Raw genomic sequence first — 24779 nt, 5'->3', positions numbered from 1 at the left:
AAGGAAGGAGGGAGAGGGGTTTGCAATAATTAGCTAGTATAATTAATATTATAATTAGATAGTAGATAACTATTTTAGGTGAAGGGAAAGACAGCACACAATACAGGAGATGTCAACACAACTAGACTAAACCAGTACAAAGAAGTTTCCTGAATAAACTGAATGCTTCGAAGGCTAGCGTAGCAGGATCAGGGGTTTGGGGACCATGGTTTCAGGGGATATCTAAGTCAATTGGCATAATAAAATCTGTTAAGAAAACATTCTGCATCTCATTTTGGAGAGTGGCGTCTGGGGTTTTAAATGCTAGCAAGCCACCATTTAAGATGAATCAATTGGTCTCAACTCACCTGGAGCAAAGGAAAATGAAGAACACCAAAGACGCAAGGTAATTATGAGTCCAAGAGACAGAAAGGGCCACATAAAACAGAGACTACATCAGCTTGATACCAGAAGAACTAGATGGTGCCCAGCTACAACCGATGACTGCCCTGGCAGTGAACACAAGAGAGAACCCCTAAGCGAGCAGGAGAGCAGTGGGATGCAGACCCCAAATTCTCGTAAAAAGACCAGACTTAATGTTCTGACTGAGGCTAGAAGGGCCCCGGAGGTCATGTTCCCCAGACCTTTTTTTAGCCCAAGACAGGAACCATTCCCAAAGCCAACTCTCCAGGCAGGGACTGGACTGTGCTATGGAACAGAAAATGATACTGGTGAGGAGCGAGCTTTTTGGATCAAGTAGACACATGAGACTATGTGGGCAGCTCCTGTCTGGAGGAGAGATGAGAGGGCAGAGGGGGTCATAAGCTGGCCGAATGGACACAAAAATAGAGAGTGGAGGGAAGGAGTGTGCTGTCTCATTAGGGGGAGAGCAACTAGGAGTATATAGCAAGGTGTTATAAATTTTTGTATGAGAAACTGACTTGATTTGTAAACTTTCACTTAAAGTACAATAAAAATTAAAAAAAAACAAAATTACAGCCTTGGAAACCCTATGGGTCAGTTCTACTCTGTCCTACAGAATCACTATGAGTCAGAATGGACTCAACAGCCTTAAGTTTTGCCTGCTAAGTAATCTTGGCTGAGTTATTTGTCCTTCCTGGGCCTCAGTCTTCTATTCTGGAAAATGGAGTCGTACCATCTCACGGGGTTGTTGAGAGGAGATTAAACAATACAGAAAGGCTTAGCACATAAAAGGAGCATTATATTAATAGGAAATCCAGAAATCATGTCATCAAAATAATTATTTTCACAAGAAAAAGTGGGTTGGGATTTACAGAGTTTCAGACAAGCAAAAACAAAGTTATTTTTCTCACAGAAAATGTCAATAATAAAAGTCTGTCCACAACCATACATGTATAGCTTTCAAAAAAAACCTGTTGCCATCAAGTTGATTTTGACTCATAGAGCCCCTATAGGGTAGAGTAGAACTGCCCCATAGAGTTTTCAAGGTGCGCCTGGTGGATTTAAACTGCTGACCCTTTGATTAGCAGCCATTGTATAAGTGATGGAAGTGCTATAAGCATGTCCAAAGATAAATGATAAGCTGAGAAAACATTTACAATTTGCATTACAGAAAACTGGCTAATTCCTCTATGTATGTACACATAGAGCCACACTAAAAAGAATAATGGGCAAAGGATTTAACCAACCAGTCACAGAAAAATGAATACAAACGGCTCTTAAATAGTTGGAAAGATGCTCACCTTCACTTTTTTATACCATTTTTCACTCATTTGATTGTTTAGATAAAAAAGCTTCTGAACACAATGTGTGAAAAGGTGAGCCTTCTCACACTTTGCTGGTGGAAATATACTGGTACAAGTTTTAGGCAGAGAAATTGAGCATTCGCTATCAAAATTAAAATGCACATACCCATTGGCCAGGAATTCTATTTCCAGAATTTATCCTGTGATAGGCTCACAAGTGTGAAGTAGTGAATGCAGAAAACAGTCTCTTCAGCATTCTTTACATAGCAAACATTCAAAATCAGCTAAATGGCTGTCAAAAAAGGACTGGTCAAACACATTATGGCATTTCTATGTAGGAAAAAAAAATGCAGTAGCTCCTTATGCACTGGTAGGAAACCTGTGTCAGTTGCACTGCTAAATGAAAAAAAGGGCCTCGCTTGACAATACGTATGGTATGCCGTTACTTGTGTATACTCACAGACACACAAATATACTGAAATAAAGGGAGAGTATCTATGGAGAAAGACACAAGAAAAAGATAAGAGTGATCAACCTTAGGGAAGGTAAGTGGGGGTGGAAGGACAGGAGCAGGGCTGAGGGACTTACTTTTCACTCTATACCCTTGGTACCTTATGAATTTTGTTCTAAGTGCATATATTACCTATTCACCAATCAATATTATATTTTCTAGCCTTCTCAAACTTCTGGGTGATAGGACAGCAGCTAACAAAAAACAGTCAGGGAGAAGTAGATTGTGAAATGGAAGAAAGCAGAAGCACATATATGCATGCTGTCTGACTGTTTAGCAAGTATTAATTTTCATGTTTTAGCAAACAAATGTAGTGTTATGTTGTTTTAATAAAGCCACTGCAAAAAATAAGGGCCTGGGAGAGAGGAATTCACCAACTAGATAGTAACCCACGAAACTAGACCAAACTAGATAGTAGACAAGAATTATTTAGGTGAAGTGAAGCGTAACACACAATACAGGGGAAGTTAGCACAACTGGACTAAACCAAAATTAAGAAGTTTCCTGAACACATCCAACCACTTTGAGGGACACAGTAGCAGGGGTGGGGGCCTGGGGACCATGGTTTCTGGGGACATCTAGGTCAATTGGCATAAAAAAACCATTGCATAGCAAAGTTTATTAAGAAAACGTTCTGCATCCCATTTTGGTGAGTGGTGTCTGGGGTCTTAAAAGCTAGTGAATGGCCATCTAAGATGCATCAATTGGTCCCAACACACCTGCAGCAAAGGAGAATGAAAAACACCAAAGACACAAGGACAATATGAGCCCAAGAGATAAAAAGGGCCACATAAACTACAGACTCCATCAGCCTGAGACCAGAAGAGCTAGATGGTACCCAGCTACCACCAATGTCTGCCCTGACAGGGAACACTTTGGAGAGTCCCTGATGGAGCAGGAGAAATATGGGGTGCAGAACTCAAATTCTAGTAAAAAAGACCAGGCTTAATGGTCTGACTGAGACTAGAGGAATCTCAGAAGACACGCCCCCGGACTCTTTTGTTAACCCAGAGCTAAAACCATTCCCATAGCCAACTCCTCAGACAAAGATTAGTCTGGACTATAAGACGCAAAATGATACTCGTGAAGAATGTGTTTCTTAGTTCAAGTAGATACATGCAACTAAATGGGCAGCTCCTCTTCGGAGGTGAGATAAGAAGGCAGAAAGAGATAGGAGCTGGTTGAATGGATACAGGAAATCTGGGGTGGAAAGGGAAAGTGTGCTGTCACACTATGTAAAGAGCAGCTAGGGTCACATAACAATATGCATATAAATTTTTGTATGAGAAACTAACTTGAGCTGTAAACCTTCACCTAAAGCACAATTAAAAAAAAAATAATAATAAGGGTCTATACAAGGACAATGGTACAAGTGCCATATTCACAGGTGGCTTCTCCAGAGAAAGTAACTTAGCTGCACACTAAGGAAAAATGAGATTTTTCCAGAGAAGAAAAAGCATTTCTGAAACATTTAAAAAATATTCAGTTTTATTATTGCCTAAGTATTAAACTTAAAATTATTTTATCTACATACTCTAATCATGCTTGCTATCTTTCTCCCCACAAGCAGTATTTTCTAATTTGAGTTATTTACGTTTCTATTGTAGAATTCCTCCATAGTGCAAACATTTAATGCGCTCACTGATAACTGAGGGGTTGTAGGCTTGAGTCCACCCAGAGGGATCTTGGAAGAAAGGCTTAATGAACCCCATATAAGATGGACCCCAAAAGAAAAGCACCAAGGCATATCATAATCACATTCTCTAAAACCAAAGACAAAGTCCTGAGAGCAGCTCAAGAAAAACAAAAACTCACATAAAGGGGAGAAACAAGACTAAGCTCTGATTTTTCAGCAGAAACCATGCAGGCAAGAAGGCAATGGGATGACATATATAAAACCTTGAAAGAAAAAAAATTGCCAACCACAAATAATATATCCTGCAATACTTTCATTCAAATATGATGGTGAAATTAGGACATTTCCAGATAAACAGAAATTAAGGGAATATGTAAAAATCAAACCAAACTTATAAGAATTATTAAAGGGAGTCCTTTGATCTGAGAACAAACAAGATTAGGCCACAACCTGAACCTGGGACACAAGATTGTACCAGTAAGATACAAACTTAGGAAATGAACTCTCAAGGCCTATCCAAAACCAAAAGAATTGCAACAGGGAACCAGAGAAATCAGTCTGTAAATGATAACAATGTCTGAACAATAAAAGAGGGGATAAACAGTGTAGGAAAAGAACTTTTTAATGGAGAGGGAGGCAAGGTGATACCAAGTAATGATAGACTGGTTCAAACCTAGGAAGTTAAGGGTAAATTTCAATGCAACCATAAAGAAAGTTAACAAACCTACTCATCAAAATAAAGAAGAAAAACATAAAGTCTTGATAAAAACAAAACACACAAAAACACAAGAAATGAAAAAGAAATCCACAAACAAAAGGAACTCAGCACAGGAGAGTACGAACAAAGAAAATGTCAGCACCACACACACACAAAAAGCACTACAAAATGACAGCAATAATCTCACATCTATCAATAATTATACTGAATGTAAATGGCCTAAATGCATCTATAAAGAGACACACAGAGTGATGGATAGGACTAAAAAAAACAGGATCCATCAATATGCTGTCTATAGGAGATACACCTTAGAAACAAAGATGCAAATTTATTAAAAATTAAAGAATAGAAAAAAAATGTATCAAGCAAATAACTACCAAAAAAAAGCAGGAGTGGCAATACTAATCTAGGATAAAATAAAATTTAAAACAAATTCACCATAAAAGACAAAGAAGGGCACTATATAATGATTAAAGGGATGATCCATCATGAAGACTTAACCATAATAAACATCTACACACCCAATGACAAAGCTCTAAAATACATAAAACAAACTCTAACAGCACTGAAAAGAGAAATTGACAGTTCCACAATAATAGTAGGAGACTTCAACTCTGCACAGAACATCTAGAAAGAAACTCAGCAAAGATACAGAAGAGCTAAAAAGCACAATCAGTCAACTTGACCTCATATACATATATAGAACACTTCACTGAACAGCTGCAAAGTACATATTCTTCTCCAACCCACATGAAATGTTCTCCAGAATAGACCACATCTTAGGCCACAGAGGAACCCTCAACAAAATTCAAAACACTGAGATAATACAAAGGATCTTCTCTGACCACAATGCCATCAAAGTAGAAATTAACAACAGGAATAGTAAGGAAAAAAAAAATCAATTACATGGAAACTGAATAACACCCTGCTTAAAAATCATTGGGTGATAGAAGAAATCAGAGATGGAAAAAAAAAAAAAAAATTTCTAGAATCAAACAAGAATGAAAACACATCATGCCAAAGCCTTTGAGACACAGCAAAGGCAGTGCTCAGAGGTCAATTTATAGCACTAGATGCACACATCAAAAAGACAGGGACAAAATCAAAATATCAGCTACACAGCTTGAACAAATAGAAAGAAAACAGCAAAAGAAGCCCACAGTCACCAGAATAAAGGAACTAATAAAGATCAGAACAGAAATAAATGAAATAGAGAATAGAAAAACCATAGAAAGAATTAACAAAGGCAAAAGATGGTTCTTTGAAAGGATCAACAAAATCAAGAAACCACTGGCCAAACTGACAAAAGAAAAACAGGAGAAGATGCAAATAACCCAAAAAAGAAATGAAATGGGGGACATTACAACAGACCCAACTGAAATAAAAGGGATCATAAAAGAGTACTATGAAAAACTATAGTCCAACAAATTTGAAAACCTAGAAGAAATGGACAAATTTCTAGAAACATACTACTTACCCAAACTAACAAAAAATGATGTTGAAAATCTGAACAGATCCGTAACAAGAGAGTGAAAAGGTAATCAAAAAAAAAAAAAAACTCCCAACAAAAAAAAGCCCTAGGCTACCAAATATTTAGAAAAGAGCTTACACCAGTGCTACTCAAACTATTTCAGAACATAGTAAAGGAAGCGATACTTCCGAATTCAATCTATGAAGCCAGCATAACCCTGATACCAAAACAAGGCAAAGACACCACAAAAAAAAAGAAAATTACTGCCCAATATCTGTTATGAATATAGATGCAAAAATTCTCAATAAAATTCTAGCCAATAGAATTCAGCATCATATAAAAAAAAATACAACATGACTAAGTAGGATTCATGCCAGGTATACAAGGATGATTCAACATCAGAAAATCAATCAGCATAATGCACCACATAAATAAAAAGAAAAAGAATCACATGACCATCTCAATCGATGCAGAAAAGTCATTCGACAAAGTCCAACACCCATTTCTGATAAAAACTCTCCATAAAATAGGTATAGAAGGAAAATTTCTCAACATAATAAAGGGAATATATACAAAAACCAACGGCCAACATCATTCTTAATGGAGAGAGGCTGAAAACATTCAGCCTTTTATCACTACTCCGATTTAACATTGTGTTAACTACTTAACATTGTGTTAACTATTTAACATTGTGTTGTAAGTCCTAGCTAGAGCAATAAGGCAAGAAACAGAAATAAAGGGCATCCAAATTGGTAATGAAGAAGTTAAACTCTCCCTATTTGTGGATGATATAACATTATCCATAGAAAATCCAAAACACTCCACAAGAAAACTGTTGGAACTAATAGAAAGATTTGGCAGAGCAGCTGTATACAAGATAAACATACAAAAATCAGTTGGATTCCTAAACACCAGTAAAGAGAACAATGAAAAGGAAATCAGGAAAACAATACAATAGCCCCTAAAAAAAAAAAAAAAAAAAAAAATACTTGGGAATAAATCTAACCAGGGATGTAAAAGACCTATACAAAGAAAACTACAAAATACTACTGCAAGAAGCCAAAAGAGATCTACATGAATGGAAAAACATACCACGCTCACGGATGGCTAGACTCAACATTGTGAAAATGACAATTCTACCCAAAGCAATTTACAAATACAATGCAATATGGATCCAAATACCAACAACATTGTTTAAAGAGAAGGAAAAATTTATCATTAATTTTATACGGAAAGGGAAGAAGCCCCAGATAAGTAAAGCCCTACTGAAGAAGAATAAAGTAGAAGGACTCGAACTACCTGACCTCAGAACCTACTGTACAGCTACAGTAGTCAAACAGCCTGGTGCTGGTACAACGGCAGATACTTTGAACAAGGGAACAGAATTGAGAACCCAGATGTAAATCCACCCACCTATCGTCGCCTGATCTTTGACAAGGGCCCACAGTCCATCAAATGGAGAGAAGTCTTTTTTTTTTTTAGGTACAGTTGTATTTATTTATTTATTTTAAGTTTCAATAAAGAAATTGCTCTCAGTCCTTTGAATTGCCTCTTCACTTAAATTCTAACATGATTCAGTCTTTATTGTTTAGCTTTTCATTTTTCTGTTTTACATTAATGTGAACTACCTATAAACTAGTAACCTGCTGCTGTATCTCTTGTCTCAATATTTTGAGAGTTTGATAAGAATATAAAACACCAGGAGCTCATATTCCCAAACAGTCACTAGTGATAGCCCAAAGAAAAAATACTGGGTATGAAATCAGTTCTCAAATGACAATCCATTGTCTACCATACTTTAAAAATTGCTTTACGTTTACAAATGGAATTTGAAATTTTAGAACACACAAAATCTGTATTGTGGCAGGTATTCACATAATATCACTTGATGAAAAGAGTCTTTTTTTTTTTCTTTTAAAAAAGCTTATAAGGACGAAAGACATCTGGGACATCACTTCATGATATTAATTTACTGGCTAAACAGAAGACTCTGAATTTATGATATGGACACTAATTTCACACATTTATCAGCATTCTCCAAAATATTTGTTTTATTCTTTAATGGAAAAAAGCTATTAATATTCAAATGAAAGGAAAACATTAAAAAACATAAGAAACAGCCTCAAAGAACACTCAGGCAGCAGTTAGAGGGATGGAAAAAATGTTTCAACAAACCATCGGTTTTCTTCAAGATATTATTTGGCAGAATACAACCCAATTCACTGGCTACAGCAATTCATAGAATTTTTTCAATGTTTTCTTGAGATGCAAAAGTTCACCGTTGCAGTGTTTTCAAATGACCAATCAAGCATTACGTCTTGGTAGAAAAGGCCACTGGTAGATCCATCTGATTGTTAAGAATGTTCCTTCACTGCTGGCAAAATCTGCTCCCAAGAAGAGAAAACCGAGTTTTTATGCTGCGCATCTTACAACTCATCTTTCCCTAAGTCATCAAGCTTCCCATCACTGAGATCGGTATCATCCTCCACAGGAAGTTCACCATCCTTGCGATCCCAAGGTTCTATTATTGTACTTATATTAGGGAAGGCCCCACCCCCTACAGGTGCTGTGGATCCACGCCCAAAAGAGAGCTCCCTGAGAAACTCATTAATGCCTCGTTCACTGAAAGACCCTTTCAGAAGAGCAAATTTCATCTTGCGTCATTGATGGCTGCCATGGCCGGGTATCCAAACCCTCCAAACCCCAACACGTTCTCAAGTTCATACGGGGCTCCAACTTCTGCCCACAGACACCCCCACATTTTCTTTTTGTATTTTTCTGCCAACTTCAGAAAAACTTCCAAATATGAATTTCTGCCTGCAGCTCCAGTATCGAGAATGTGGGGCAGCACAGCCACAACACAGAGCTGATGATCTTCACAAGTCTTCTTGGCAATGTCCTCATTAATTATCTCAAGCAGCTCAGGAGGTGGGGCATTATCAGAAAACAAATCTAAGGCCCGTAAAACTATGTCAGATTTTGTCCGGCTGCCATTGTAAACCACAGGAGACTCGCCTTTCTGAAAAAAATCTTGATTGTAGGAAATCCCTTAAACCCATATCGGCTGGCTAGCACCTGATTAACTGTAGCATCTACAGCTGCTAGTTTCACTTTTTCTTTTGTTTGATCTTTTACCTCTGTAGGTGCAGCAGCCCATTCTGGCTCTAGATTTTTGCAGTGTCCACGCCAAGGAGCATAAAGCTCGACTATCCAAACATCAAGAACGTTTTTATCAAAGGTGTCATTTATCAGTTCAATCACGTCTTTCTTACTTGAACTTTCACTTCTGCCTTGTTTTCCAGAACTGTATCCACCACTCTTTCCCCCAAGACGATCCTTTACCAGCTGTCCTACAGCACTGAGAGATGCATCTACAACGGCTTCAGCTGTTCTGCCACCCTGATAATCTTCAGGTTTGTTTTTGATGGATCTAAAAATCTTGATGGTAGGAAATCCCTGAAGGCCATACTGCCCTGCTAGGGACTGATGCTTATCTGCATCAACTGCACCAACTTTTACAATATCTTTTAATGCAGTTCTTACTTTTCTTCCATTCTGGTGTTAATCTTTGGCAGTGGCCACACCATGGAGCATAGAATTCTACAAGCCACAAACTATCACTTTGAATAACTTCTTGGTTGAAATTTGATGGCATTAATTCAATTACATCATCATTGGAAGAATATAGACCACTCACTGCTAGGAAGAAGGTATAGCTCACCAGACCAAGCACTAGGTGAGCTATGCTGAGCGCCCCAAGTCCAGTCCTGCTCAGCTGCCACTTGAGCTCCACTGCACACTGTGCTCCCCAAGACAGTCTCTTCAACAAATGCTGCTGGCAAAACTGGATGTCCATCCGCAAAAAAAAAAAAGTGAAACAGGACCCATACCTCACACCATTTATAAAAACTAACTCAAAATGGATCAAAGACCTAAATATCAAGCCAAAAACCATGAAGTTCATAGAAGAAAAAATAGGGCCAACTCTAGAGGCCCTAATAGAGGGCTTTAACAGGATGCAAACCACAACCAACAACACACACACAAGCTCCAGAGGATAAGCTAGGTAACTGGGATCTTCTAAAAATTAAACACTTATGCTCATCAAAAGACTTCACCAAAAGAATAAAAAGAGAACCTACAGACTGGGAAAAACTTTTTGGCTATTACAAATCAAACAAATGTCTAATCTCTAAAATCTACAAGAAAATCCAACACCTCTATAACAAAAAGACAAATAATCCAATTAAAGAATGGGGCAGAGGAAATGAACAGACACTTCTCCAAAGAAGACATTCAAGTGGCCAACAGACACGTGAAGAAATGCTCACGATCTCTAGCCATTAGAGAAATGCAAATCAAAACCACAATGAGATACCATCTCACCCTGGCATTTGTGGCACAAATCAATATAACAGGGTGTAAGAAATGTTGGAGAAGCTGTGGGGAGATCGGAGCTCTTATGCACTGCTGGTGGGAATGCAAAATGATACAACCATTTTGGAAAACAATATGGCTTCTTCCTTAGAAAGCTAGAAATAGAAATGCCATGATTCAGCAATCCCACTCCTAGGAATATATCCTAGAGAAATAAGAGTTGTCACACGAATAGACATATGCATACCCATGTTCACTGCAGCACTGTTCACCGTAACAAAAAGATGGAAACAACCTAGATACCTATCAACAGGTGAATGGATAAGTAAACTGTGGTAAATACACACAATGGAGTATTACGCAATGATGAACAACAAAGATGAATCTGTGAAGCATCTCATGACATGAATGAATCTGGAGGGCATTATGCTGAGTGAAATACGTCATTCACAAAAGGACAATTATATGAGACCACTACTGTAAAAACTCATGAAAAGGTTTACATACAAAAACAGTCTTTCACAGTTACGAGAGAGGGGAGGGTTGAGGATGGAAAAACACTTAATGGGCAATAGATAAGTGGAAACTTAGGTGAAGGATAAGACAGTACACAATGCTGGGGAAGCCAGCACAACCTGTACAAGGCAGGGTCATGGTACTTCCATAGACACATCCAAACTCCCTGAGGGATCAAATTCCCGGGGTGAGGGCTGTGGGGACCATGGTCTCAGGGAGCATCTAGCTCAACCAGCATAACAGAGTTTATAAAGAATATGTTCTACATCCTACTTTGGTGAGTAGCATCTGGGGTCTTAAAAGCCTATGAAGGGCTATCTAGGATACTCCACTGCACTCACCCCATCGGGAGCAAGGAAGAATGAAGGAAACTAAAGATACAAGGAAAGATATTCCGCAAGACTAATGGGCCACATCTACCACGGCCTCCACCAGACTGAGTCCAGTAAAAGTAGATGGTGCCCAGCTACCACCACTGACTGCTCTGACAGGGATCACAATTGAGGGTCCCAGACAGAGGTGGAGAAAAATATAGAACAAAATTCTAACTCGGAAAGAAAGACCAGACTTGCTGGCCTGACAGAGACTAGAGAAACCCTGAGAGTATGGCCCCTGGACACCCTTTCGGCTCAGTAATGAGGTCGCTCCTGAGGTTCACCCTTCAGCCAAAGACTGAACAGACCCATGAAACAAAACAAAGCTAAAGGGGCACACCAGCCCTGGAGCAGGTGCTGGAAGGCAGGAGGGAAGAGAAAAGGTGGTAATAGTGAATCTAGGTTCGAGAAAGGAGAGTGTTGACATGTCGCAGGGTTGTTAACCAATCTCATAGAACAATGTGTGTACTAACTGTTTGATGAGAAACTACTTTGTTCTGTAAACCTTCATCTAAAGTACAATAAAATAAATATTTTGGGTTATAGTTCAAACTTTCTTTGCAAATAGTATAATAAACAAACAAACAAAAAAACACAATAAATTATGTTAAAGATCTTCTCTAATCCAGTGGTTCTCAATGGGAGGCAATTTTGCTCTTCCCTCTTCCTGGGGACGTTTGGAGGCAACGTCTAGAGATATTTTGATTGTCACAACTGGGGGTGCTATGTGTGTATGTGTGTGTGTACGCTACTAGCATCTCGTGGGGAGAGGCCAGGAATGCTGCTAGATATCCTGGAATGCCCAGGATAGCCCCCGTAGAAAAAATTACCTGATCCAAAACATCAATAGTGCTGAGGCTGATAAATTCTGCTCTAGCTTACTATAGAAATGGACATTTTACTAATTATAGTCTACTCCAGACAACAAACAATTTTGTGCACTTACTGTGAATCTGAATATTGAAAGATAGAACCCAGTCCCATCTCTGCTGAGTGTGGCGACAGGTTAAGCAAACAATCATTACATGAGTGAAGCCTTCACTCACACCTCCTCTTTTGAGGTAAAGGGCCCTTTGATGGCCTAAGTCACTCAGTGTCTGACACTTCCATTTTGAGGTTTATGAAAATAACCTAAATTAATACTAGTGTGAAAAAGACAGCTGCTCACAGGACACCTGTTGCAGGATCACCGACCCTCATTCTGGCCCTCCCACAGCAGACCTCCTGGCTCTCAACTCTAGAGTCCCAGGGTAGGAGATTAAGTCAACATAACAATGTCTTTACAAATCACATTATTTCTACAAAATTCAAAATGTTTCTTGGCCTTGAATGCTAGAATTAAAAAACCCAACAACAACAAAACCTGCAGTTTGCCTAGAAAATGTTTGTGTCACAACAGAAAACAGCAGCCACTGAACTTTCTTATTCCCTCTCAGGTATCAAGTATTGTTTTACACCCATAACCTTATTCAGTCCTTAAAACTGTGGGAAGCCTACACGGCTAACACCTGTATCCAGATGAGGACACTGAGGTTTGGAAAGGGTAAGTTGCCTGCCCAAGTCCATGCTGTTTGCAGATGTAGAAGCAAGGGGGCCATGGTCACCAAAGCAAACCTGAGTATGCAGCCGGGGGTCCTTGTTAACTCTGCTCATACAGCCTGCAGAGCCTGCAGCTTCTGGGCCCACCATCACCCTGGCCCAGGGAGACAGTTGTCCAGCTGTCCGTCTCAGTGCCCACCAGCTTCCAAGTGACTATGGAGACTAAATCCACCTTGTCATCCCTATTTCCAAACAAGTGAATGCCTGGGCCTCCAGGGGTCTTCGATTACTTCATCTTCCTAATTCCTCTCCATCTATTGGACTACTTTCTTCACCTTCCTCGTTTTTCTGCTCAGATTCTATGGACATTTTTAATGTCTTGGAAATACTCCATGTCCCCTTACCTCTCTGTCTTTTCATTGCAACCATCTGGCCCAAGCTGTAGTCTGGGAAAAATCTAGCTACCCATATTCTCTGTGCCTGCAGAGAGAGAAAAAGGGCAGATTGGCCTCATTATAAATTCGTAACCACCAACCCCACGGAGACCTTCCTCACTGCCCTGCAGCCCTACCACACTGCTGTGGTAAGTTTGCCTTAACTTTCTCCAGCAGGCTGTTTCAAACTTCCACTTGCCTCAGCCCGCCCATTTAGATTTCCCCAACTGTGCCTCCCTGAGCCCTCCCAGCAGAGAAAATAGAACCCACCAAATTGGACTGCCTTCATCTTCCCCAGCCCAAGTTTACAGACGCTGTGCCTCCTCCCACCCATGGCTAACCCCATCTCCTTGTGCCTGCTCAATTTACAGCCTCCGTGATCCCTTGGATCCTCTGTAAATTCTGACTCTCTTCTCACCAGGATCTTCGCATTGGCTCTAGAACACTCCCAAGTGTCTGCCACCTAAAGAGCAAACACACACACACACAATCTCATAGATGCCGCATCTGCCTCCAGTCCTCACTGTCTCTCCTGACCTTTTCAGCCAAACTTCTTGAATAAGTTACGTTATTCGCTGTCTCCTGTCTATACCTCTCACACACCTGTTCATGCACTTAAGCCTGGCCGATGACTACACCTGCAGCTTTCACTAGGGTCCTCAATGACCTTAGTGTCATTCCATCCAACATCCTGTATTTTCAGTCCAACATATACTTTTCAGTCTCCATCTTACTTGACCTCCTCCTTCCTTCTTAAAATAGTCTTTAGGCAGCCATGACAGTCCTGGGCTCTCCTTTCTCCTCTCTGAACAGTCTTTTCCCCCTTTATCTCCTTTACATCTTATGCCTTTCGAACCAGTCTTTAAGTGTTAGAGTTGGGTCCAGACCTGCTCCTCCTCTCCCTCTATACAAGTTGCTGTTGAGTGGACTCTGACTTATGGCGACCCCATATGTGTCAGAGTAGAACTGTGCTCCATAGGCTTTTCAGTGGCTGATTTTTTGGAAACAAATTGTCAGGTCTTTGCTCCAAGGTTCTCTTCAGTTAGCAGCTGAGTGCTTAATGTTTGTACCACCCAAAGGCTCCTTCCCCTCTATACCTTTCCCTAGGTGATCTCACCCAGGAGTTCGATTGCCACCTTTATGCAGGCTACCCATATGTCTTATTCATCTAGAAATACTACAAGTGGATGGCTTTAACAAAGAGAAATTAATTTTCTCACAGTCTGTAGACTACAAGTCCAAATTCAGGGTGTCAGCTCCAGGAGAAGGCTTTCTCTCTCTGTCATCTCTGGAGGAAGGTCCTTGTCATTAGTCTTCCCCTGGACAAGGAGCTTCTCTGTGTAGGAACCCCAGGTCCAAAGGACATACTCTGCTCCTGGCACTGCTTTCTTGGTAGTGTAAGTTCCCCCCCTTTTCTGCCTGCTTCCCTTTCCTTTTATCTCTTGTAAGATAAAAGGTGGTGAGGCAACACCCCAGGGAAATTCCTTTACATTGAATCAGGGATGTGACCTTAGTAAGGGTGTTAAAATCCCACTCTAGTCCTCTTTAACATAAAATTACAATCACAAAATGGAGGACAACAACAGAATACTGGGTATCATGGCCTAACCAAGTGGACAGATATTTATGGGGGACACAATCCATGACACCATAGATGTGAACCTCTAGCCCACACTTCACCTCTGAGCTCTAGACTCGTATACCTGCTACTTGACATTTCCCCTTGGCTTTCTCAAAAGTCCACATATTAAAACTTAACTCATATTCTCACCCCTCACTGCCCTAATCCCAAACCTGGTCTTTTTCTAGCTTCCTTATTTCATTGATAGGCACTACCATCTAATCAATGGTCCAAGTCTTCTTTTATGCCTTCTGTCCTTCACCCCCAATATCTAAGTCCTGTGGAGGTTTACCCCTTGGGTATATTCTCTTCTCTTCATCTCTCCCACACCACAAGGCTGGGCTGTGATCACCTCTGTCCTGGAAAATTTCAAGTTTTCTAACTCATCGACTTGCATTTTCTCTGCCCAGTTCCCTACAATTCATTATACCTGCTTTAAATCCATCAATGCCTTGGCATTGCCTTTAGAAATAAAAACCAAATTCTCTAATATGGTCTGGTCCCAACTCACCTCTCTAGGCTCATCTAGAACCTTGCTCTCTTCACAACTGTTCACTCTCTCCACTCAAAGGAAGCTTTCTTTTAGTCCCAATTCTATTGTTCCCCTTCAACAGGGCTTTGGTACTTACTGCCCTCTGCTGTTATATTCCTTCTTCCCTCCCCTTGCCTCATTACATTCTGCTCATCACTTAACTCTTAGCTCTAAGGGTCACTTCCTCAGAAATTTCATCTTCTTTCCTCAATTACATCAAATCCTCTTGAAATAAATAAGCTTTTCAAAGCCTCCTATAGGTTCTTCTTTATAGCACTTGCCACAGGCACAGGCTTTTTTTTTTTTTTTTTTTTAATATGGTTGTTTGATTAACCTGTCTCCCCAAATAGACAAGGTTCAATGAAGACAGGGACTGTACTTGGTTTCGCTCATTAGGTACCCCAGTACCTAACACAGTGTTGCTAAGCTCTCTATAAATGGGCTGTATAAATGAACCCCACTCTTAGCCACAATGGAGATAAAGACTTAAGTTTTTGAGTTAAATTACAAAACAATGCATTCTTTCATCTCACTTCCAATGACCAGGACTTTCCAGAGCTTGTTAATTAAAACATTATTCCTTTGACCTCGCTAGTTTGGTTGACTGCCTGAAACTCACAGTGCCTGGTGCACAGTAATTGTTCCATAAATTGTTGAATGGCTGATCTTAGAGTGAGAGCCTCCCTTAGGTTAATTATTTTGTAATTTACTTTCATTGAATCAAAGCTAAGTATGGATGTTTTCTCAAGAGCAGTAGTAGAGGATATGATTGCTCTTGTTTTCAGGCGACCCATGGAGTTGGCATGGCTTTGAATTGTGTTTGGATGCAAGTGCTCAGATGACTGCTGTAAGAAAAAGCCATATAAGAATGCACTAAGAGAACATTAACACTGATATATGGCACTAGTTCTTTGAAGCAGAGTGAGAACACTCTGATGAGAATATGTACATCTTTCATTTGAGTCTGACATCATGCCACGACCACATGTGAAGGTGGTGGGGCACTGGCTACTCCAGCTCCCACTCTGCCTCAAGATGGCACTCAGTGAGGTGTTTCTCAACAGGTGTAACACATGTTGGCCACCCCGATCTCTGCAGCCAGACAATCCCTCCGAACATGACCCAGTCCTGCTGGTCTTTATGGTGAATGACCAAGCATCGGCTCTGGTGTCTCTCACTCATTAGCTATGTGGCCCCAGGAAGATTATCTACATTCTGTACACTGCAATTTTTCCATGGTTTGTTTGTTTAAATAATAAATACATAAGATAATACAACTTAACTTACACGGTTGTAAGGAATAAGTGAGGGAATCATCTATAGAGCTGGCACATAGTGGGCTTTCTCACCTTCACTTAAACATCTTCCCATTCTCAAGTGCCTGAACAGTAGAGTACATTTTGCCCCCAAAGACCACAGAACTGGCTCTGCTTTCAATTACCTGAACGTGTCGTTGTTATTATTGTTTTCAGTCTAAGTCTCCACAGTAGATTTGCCTGTAACTGAACTTGTATCCCTCCACCACCCCCAACAACAGATCCAGCTGACAGCCAGAACCATAGCTTGACAAGCTTTGCACTCTTCCTTTGTGCATTCTTCTGATTATCATTCAGAATAGGAGAGAGAGAAAACAGCAATAGAAACTCTTCAACTTGTATTAGTACAGTGTGGTTTCAGAAAAGTAACTGTGAGCAATAAGCCATATTTGTAATTGCACGTAACACCTATACAATTCTACCACATTCTGTACCTGTTAATGTAACTTTTTAACCAATCAAGATATGAGCTAACAAAATACTGTCCAAAAAAAATTTCAGGAAAGCAGTAAATATAACATTTTGAATACTGTTTTTAGGTGCCGTCAAGTCAGCTCCAACTCATTAACCTTAGGGCTGTCAGAATGAAATGCTGCATGGTCTAGGGCCATTTTCATGATCATTGGTATGTTTGAGTCCATAGCTTTTTCTATTGTGTCAATCCATCTCATTGACGGATTCCCTCATTTTTGCTGACCCTCTACTTTACGAAACATGATGTCCTTTTCCAGCAATTGGTCTTTCCTGATGACATGTCTAAAGTAAGTGAGCTGCAAAATTATCCACTACACTCATACTACCAAATTTGGTATAACATATTAAGAGACCAAACTTAAAACAAACAAAAAACCAAATGAAACAACTTTACAAAGTGCCTAGACAGGACTCTATTCAATAAATTCTATAATTTTTTTTTCTTTTATTTGGAGGACATTGGATCAAAGAAGGGCTCAAAGTTAATTCTCTATACTCTTTTCCTGAACTTTGCATAACTTGACTTCTCACCAAATTCTATTCTCCCTGTATATTTCTACATAGTATGTCAGAGAGATTCTTTAGGACTATATAAAAGGCTGGCTAATCTAGTCCTAGCTTTTTCCTTTAAGTAGAAGCTGTGTGAAAACTAGTTAGTCTCATCATTCTGAAAAGCAATTAACCTTGTAGTCCTTACGTGATGAAAAATATTAATAACTTCATTGTGCAATTTTTACAACTTTCAGAGCAAAGTTCTTCAGGCTTTATAAATTATGATACTCTCTATTAATACCTATGTACATTAATTTCTAAAGTATCTAATTTTAAGCAACTCAGTAAAATCATTGCCAAATAATATTTCCTGAAATGCAAATATAATCTGACTCCAGTGTGTATAAGATCTCTCAGATTTGCTCTTTGAATAAAATATATGTTGTTCCCCAGTAGCTCCATGGGGCTGTGCTGTGAAGTGTATGATTTCAGGTTTTTTTTTTTTTTTCTCTTAGGGCAAAAACATGAGTCTGCAAATGAGTTCTGGAGAAAGGGAGGAAAAGCAACGGGTAGGGGTTTTTTCCCTCAGTAGGCGATCTGCTGAAAATGTGGGGTATGGGTAGGGAATTAAACAGAAAATTCTGTTGTAGAATATGTACTGCCTTACTCTTAAAAGTCTTAGAAATCTTCCTAATATACTACATATAAAAGACTCAGGACATGGACATCAACACAATAACAGAGTTCATCTCTTTCAATGCCACGATACTTACTTTCCTCCGGTCTTGGGTCTCTGGGGGAAACAGACATGACAGGTGAGGGTCACAGCTGCTTCTGAGATCCACATGTGGTTGTCAGAGCCCTGATGTTGATCTGTGTCCTGCTTCTCAGATTGACATGAAGCAAGGTGTAGTGTGTGGTGCTCCACACTACATCTTCAATACAGGACAGCTCAGCAGAACACACGCTGCCGACTTGATTTGGTGGCCAGTCCTGAGGATTCTGACTGCAATCTCCCCAGCCCTGGAGCAATGCAATGCCATCAAGGCCATCACAGACTACATTCATACTCTCATGCAACAAGAAGGTAGCAAAATGCTGGTGCATTTCCTTGGTGTGATAGATGCATGGATGAATTCAGCCCTTTCTTGAAAATTTCACCAGTGGGTGAATTTATTCTATGGTTTTGGTGGTGATGCTGAGCCTCATCCAGGGGAGGAGCCCATCTGACTGTATTTGGCTTGGATGTCTGAAGGATGCAGGACCCCAGCAGATGGAAAAGTATCTCGGGGGTGCTGTGCCATGTTAATGGACCCTGGTGTCCTAAGTGCCCTGTGTTTCAGCAATGGCTCATATTACATTGTATTAAACATTCCTGGCTTTGCAGGATGAATCCTAATAGTAGGGACAATTGAAAGTGGCAGGGGGCCAAGATGGTGGAATAGACAGACGATTCCAGTGAGCTCTCTTATATCAAAGACTGGATAAAACAAGTGAAATGATTATATTTATGAAAAGCTAGGAGACCTGAACATCAAAAGCAAAGTTAGAAAATGGACTGAGCAGCAGGGGGAGAAAGAAACGGTTCAGAAGTAGAGAGGAGTAACTGGACCTGAATCTCTGGGAGCCCTCAGGCACCATTCCTGGGAGCAGCTGTGGCAGGCTGGTACTAGCATTCAGCCACAGTTCCCTCAGGGAGAAGCAGCCAGCCACGCAGTCTACTCATACCTCCGGAACCAGAGAATAACGGCGCTCTCAGCAAAAGCTAACTACTTGCATATATTTTACCAGGTCCCCTGCCCCCGAGCTGGCTTCAGTGGCTGTTGATTTCCCTGGACCTGAGATAGGCCCTGTTGAGTGCCTAGAGCCATCCTCCCAGCCTTGAAGAAGGAATAAATTCACAATTCGAGAAAAAGATCATTTGCCAGCTCCACTAACCTGGGGAGCTGAGGACAGAAGGAGCTCCTGTCCAGGCATAAACGGTCCATGGAATTTCCCCCTGCATGGACCTGTGTGGGCCCATTTCAGAAGAATAGGCCCCTATTGGCAGACTACAACTGCTTCACCTGTGCGGTGAAGAGGTGGGTGTTTGATGTTTGACATCACTTTACCTATTAAACAGGGTCCTCACCTACCCATATCAGGGGCCGAAGGACTGGTGGCTCCACTCAGGTCACCCAACCACCCACGACAGGGGTCCAAGGATAACTGGTACCTCCCAGTCCTTACAGCAAAAAATTTTGGGTGCCCATGGTCCGTCTGCAGAACCCACACACCTGTATGCTCTAGAGAACAGGGAAGTGCTTTCCTCAGAGACACTTGGGGGATGATTCTCAGCCCCCACCTTGTTCAGAGAGTGACCCCCTGCTGCAACCAGATACCCATACCTACGCCAATCACCCCTGTCCCCTAAGACAGTAGGACAGAGCCTGTACCACACACCTAATGATCAGCTACCTGGACACCTGAACTGAATACATCCAAGAAAATTGAAAGGACTCCTAGGCTGATATACCTGATAAGAGCTCTAGCCATCTGATGACAGGATGTCAGAGCTAGCTCACTCAAGCAACCCATTTGGGCATATCAAAACAAAACAGAGCGAGAAGCTAGGATACAATAACATTATAGATGGCTCGGAGACAACGGTCAATATTAAATCACATAAAGAGACAGACCATGATCACTTCAACAAGCTCTCAAAACAAAGAATCAAGGGACCTTCTAGATGAAAGTGCCTTCCTGAATAACCAGATGGAGAATACGAAAGATTAATACATAGAGCCCTTCAAGACATCAGGAAGGAAATCAGGCAATACACAGAACAAGCCAAGGAACAAATAGATAAAGCAGTTGAAGAAATTAATAAGATTGTTAAGGAGCAATGAAAAATTTAATAAGCTGGAAGAATCCAGAGAGTGACAGCAATCAGAAATTCAGAAGATTAACAATAAAATTACGGAATTAGACAACTCGGTAGAAACTCAGAGGAGCAGAAATGAGCAAGTGGAAGGCAGACCTGGTGAGCTTGAAGATAAAGCACTTGGCACCAATATATTTGAAGAAAAACCAGATAAAAGAATTTTTAAAAAAATGAAGAAAACTTAAGAATCATGTGGGACCCTATCAAGAGAAAAAACCTACAAGTGATTGGAGTACCAAAACAGGGAAAGATAATAGAAAAAACGAGAGAATTGTTGAAGATTTGTTGGCAGAAAACTTCCCTAATATCGTGAAAGATGAGAAGATATCTAACCAAGATGCTCATCGAACTCCACATAAAGTAGATTTTAAAAGAAAGTCACCAAGACATATTATAATCAAACTTACCAAAAACAAAGATAAAGAGAGAATTTTAAGAGCAGCTAGGGATAAACGAAAAGTCACCTACAAAGACCGTCAATAAGAATAAGCCTGTACGACTAGGCAGAAACCATGCAGGCAAGAATGCAATGGGATGACATATTTTAAAAAATTGAAGGAAAAAAATTGCCTTCCAAGGATCATATATCCAGCAAAACTATCTTTCAAGAGTGAAGGTGAAATTAGGACATTTCCAGATAAACAGAAGTTTAGGGAATTCATAAAAACTAAACCAAAACTACAGGAAATACTAAAGGGATTTCTTTGGTTAGAAAATCAATAATATCAGGTATCAACTCAAGACTAGAACATTGGAAAGAGCAATCAATCAGATATCAACCCAGACAGGGAAATCACAAAAATAAATCAAGGTAAAAAACACACACAAAACAGGGAAACAGTGATGTTATTATGTAAGAGAAGACAATATTAAAACAATAAAGAGGGACTAATATATATATTTTTTTTTAATAAATGTAGTCATAGATCTTTCATATGGAGAGGAAGACAAGGCGATATAAAGAAATAAAATTTAGGTTCGAATTTAGAAAAATAGGGGTAAATATTAAGGTAACCATGAAGGAGACAAACTATCCTACAAATCAAAATAAAATACAAGAAAAAAGTAGAGAATCAGAAGAAACAAAATCAACAATGAATATGAGGAAAAGGCAATATATAAAGATTAACTACTCAGGACAAAAAATTAAGTGGGAAAAAGAAACTGTCAACAACACACAAAAAAAGACATCAAAATGAGAGCACTAAATTCATATCTATCCATAATTACTATGAAAGTAAATGGACTAAGTGCACTGATGAAGAGACAGAGAGTGGCAGAACAGATTAAAAAAAAAAAATCATCTATATTCTGCCTACAAGACACACCTTAGACTCAGAGACACAAACAAACTAAAACTCAAAGGTGGAAAAAAATATATCAAGCAAAAAACAATTGAAAATGAGCAGGAGTGCCAATATTAATTCCTGAAAAATAGACTTTAAAGTTAAATCCACCACGAAGGATTAGGAAGGACACTATATAATGATTAAAGGGACAATATACCTTGAGGATATAAACATACGAAATATTTATGCACCCAATGACAGGGCTGCAAGATACATAAAACAAACTCTAACAGCATTGAAAAGTGAATAGATGGCTCCACAATTATAATAGGAGACAGCAACACACCACTTTCGGTAAAGGACAGGACATCGAGAAAGAAAGTCAATAAAGAGACAAGAGATCTAAATGCCAATTCGAACTTATAGGCATATACAGAACTCTCCATGCGACAGCAGTCTACTATACTTTCATTTATAGTGCACATGGAACATTCCCTAGAATAGACCACATATTAGGTCATAAAGCAAGCTTTAGCAGAATCCAAAACATTGAAATATTACAAAGCATAGGCCATAAAAGTAGAAATCAATAATAGAAAAAGCAGGGAAATCAAACACTTGGAAACTGAACAATACCTTGCTCAAAAAAGATTTAAAAAAAAAATGGAAGACATTAAGAATGGAATATAGAAATTCATAGAATCCAATGAGAATGAAAATACTTCCTATCAGAACCTTTGGGACACAGTGAAAGCAGTGCTCAGAGGAAAATTTATATCAATAAATGCACACATAAAAAAAGAAGAAAGGGCTAAAATCAAAGAATTATCCCTACAATGTAAACAAATAGAAAGAGAGCAAAACAGAAACCCTCAGACACCAGAAGAAAGTAAATAATAAAAATTAGAGCAGAATTAAATGAAGAAGAAAACAGAAAACAATTGGAAGAATTAACAAGACCAAAAGTTGGTTCTTTGAAAAAATCAACAAAATTGATAAACCATTGGCCAAACTGACAAAAGAAAAACAGGAGAGGAAGCAAATAACTCAAATAAGAAATGAGGTGGAGGATATTACAACAGACCCAACTGAAATTAAAAGAATCATATCCAATTGCTACAGAAAAATTGTACTCTAAAGAATTTGAAAACTTAGAAAAAACAGATGAAGTCCTAGACACACACTACCTACCAAAACTAACACAAACAGAGGTAGAACAACTAAATAGACCCATAACAAAAGAAGAGATTGAAAAGTAATAAAAAAAAACCCAATAAAAAAAAAGCTGTGGCCTGGAAGTCTTCATTGCAGAGTTCTACCAAACATTCAGAGAACAGTGAACACCACTACTAAAGGTATTTTAGACCACAGAAAACAATGGAATACTCCCAAACTCATTCTATGAAGCCAACATATCCCTGATACCAAAACCAGGTAAAGACACCACAAAAAAAGAAAATTACAGACCTATATCCCTCATGAACTTAAATACAAAAATCCTCAACAAAATCTAGCCAATAGAATTCAACAATATATAAAAAAAATAATTCACCATGACCAAGTGGGATTCATACCAGGTATGCAGGGATGGTTCAATATTTGAAAAAAAATTAATGTAATCCATCATATAAATAAAACAAAAGACAAGAATCACATGATTTTATCAATTGATGCACAAAAGGCATTTGACAAAGTTCAACACCCATTCATGATAAAAACTCTCAGCAAAATAGGAATTGAAGGAAAATTCCTCAACATAATAAAGGGAATTTATACAAAGCCAATAGCCAACATCATTCGAAATGGAGAGAGACTGAAAGCATTTCTCTTGAGAACAGGAACCAGACAAGGATGCCCTTTATAACCACTCTTACTCAACATTGTGCTGGAGGTCCTAGCCAGAGCAACCAGGCTAGATAAGGAAATAAACTGCATCCAGATTGGTAAGGAAGAAGTAAAAGTATCTCTATTTGCAGATGACATGATTTTATACACAGAAAACCCTAAGGAATCCTCCAGAAAATTACTGAAACTAATAGAAGAGTTCAGCAGAGTATTGGGATACAAGGTAAACACACAAAAATCAGTTGGATTCCTCTACAACAACAAAAAGAACATCGAAGAGGAAATCACCAAATCAATACCATTTACACTAGCCCCCAAGAAGATAAAATATTTAGGAATAAATCTTGTCAGAGATGTAAAAGACTTATATAAGGAAAACTACAAAACACTACTGCAAGAAACCAAGAGATCTACGTAAGTGGAAAAACATATCTTGCTCATGGATAGGAAGAATTAACATTGTAAAAATATCTATTTTATGAAAAGCGATCTATACATACAATGCAATTCTGATCCAAATTCCAGTGGCATTTCTCAATGAGATGGAAAAAGAAATCACTGACTTCATTTGGAAGGGAAAGAGGCCCCAAACACGTAAAGCTTTACTGAAAAAGGAGAACAAAGTGGGAGGCCTCACTGTACTTGATTTTAGAACCTATTATACCGCCATAGTAGTCAAAACAGCCTGGTACTGGTAAAACAACAGATACATAGGCCAATGGAACAGAATTGAGAATCCAGACGGAAAACCATCCACATATGAGCAGCTGATATTTGACAAAGGCCCAAAGTAAGTTAAATGGGGGAAAAGATAGTCTTTTTAACAAATAGTGCTGGCATAACTGGGTATTCATCTGCAAAAAAATGAAACAGGACCCATACCTCATGCCATGCACAAAACTAACTCAAAATGGATCAAAGACCTAAATATAAAGTCTATAATGATAAAGATCATGGAAAAAAAAATAGGGACAACGTTAGGAGCCCTAATACATGGCAGAAACA

The 24779-nt window shown here is 39.3% G+C and overlaps 1 protein-coding gene and 1 pseudogene across 1 annotated transcript in view; both read right to left on the bottom strand.

The window, feature by feature from the left end:
• Positions 1-24779, bottom strand: part of L3MBTL4 (L3MBTL histone methyl-lysine binding protein 4) — a 547866-nt gene that overhangs the window by 121309 nt on the left and 401778 nt on the right.
• Positions 7913-10278, bottom strand: LOC104845545 (protein disulfide-isomerase A6-like; annotated as a pseudogene).

This window comes from Loxodonta africana, chromosome 11 (genome assembly GCF_030014295.1).
Source record: "Loxodonta africana isolate mLoxAfr1 chromosome 11, mLoxAfr1.hap2, whole genome shotgun sequence".
Lineage (NCBI taxonomy): Eukaryota > Metazoa > Chordata > Mammalia > Proboscidea > Elephantidae > Loxodonta > Loxodonta africana.
This window is presented reverse-complemented; position numbering and strand designations above follow the sequence as displayed.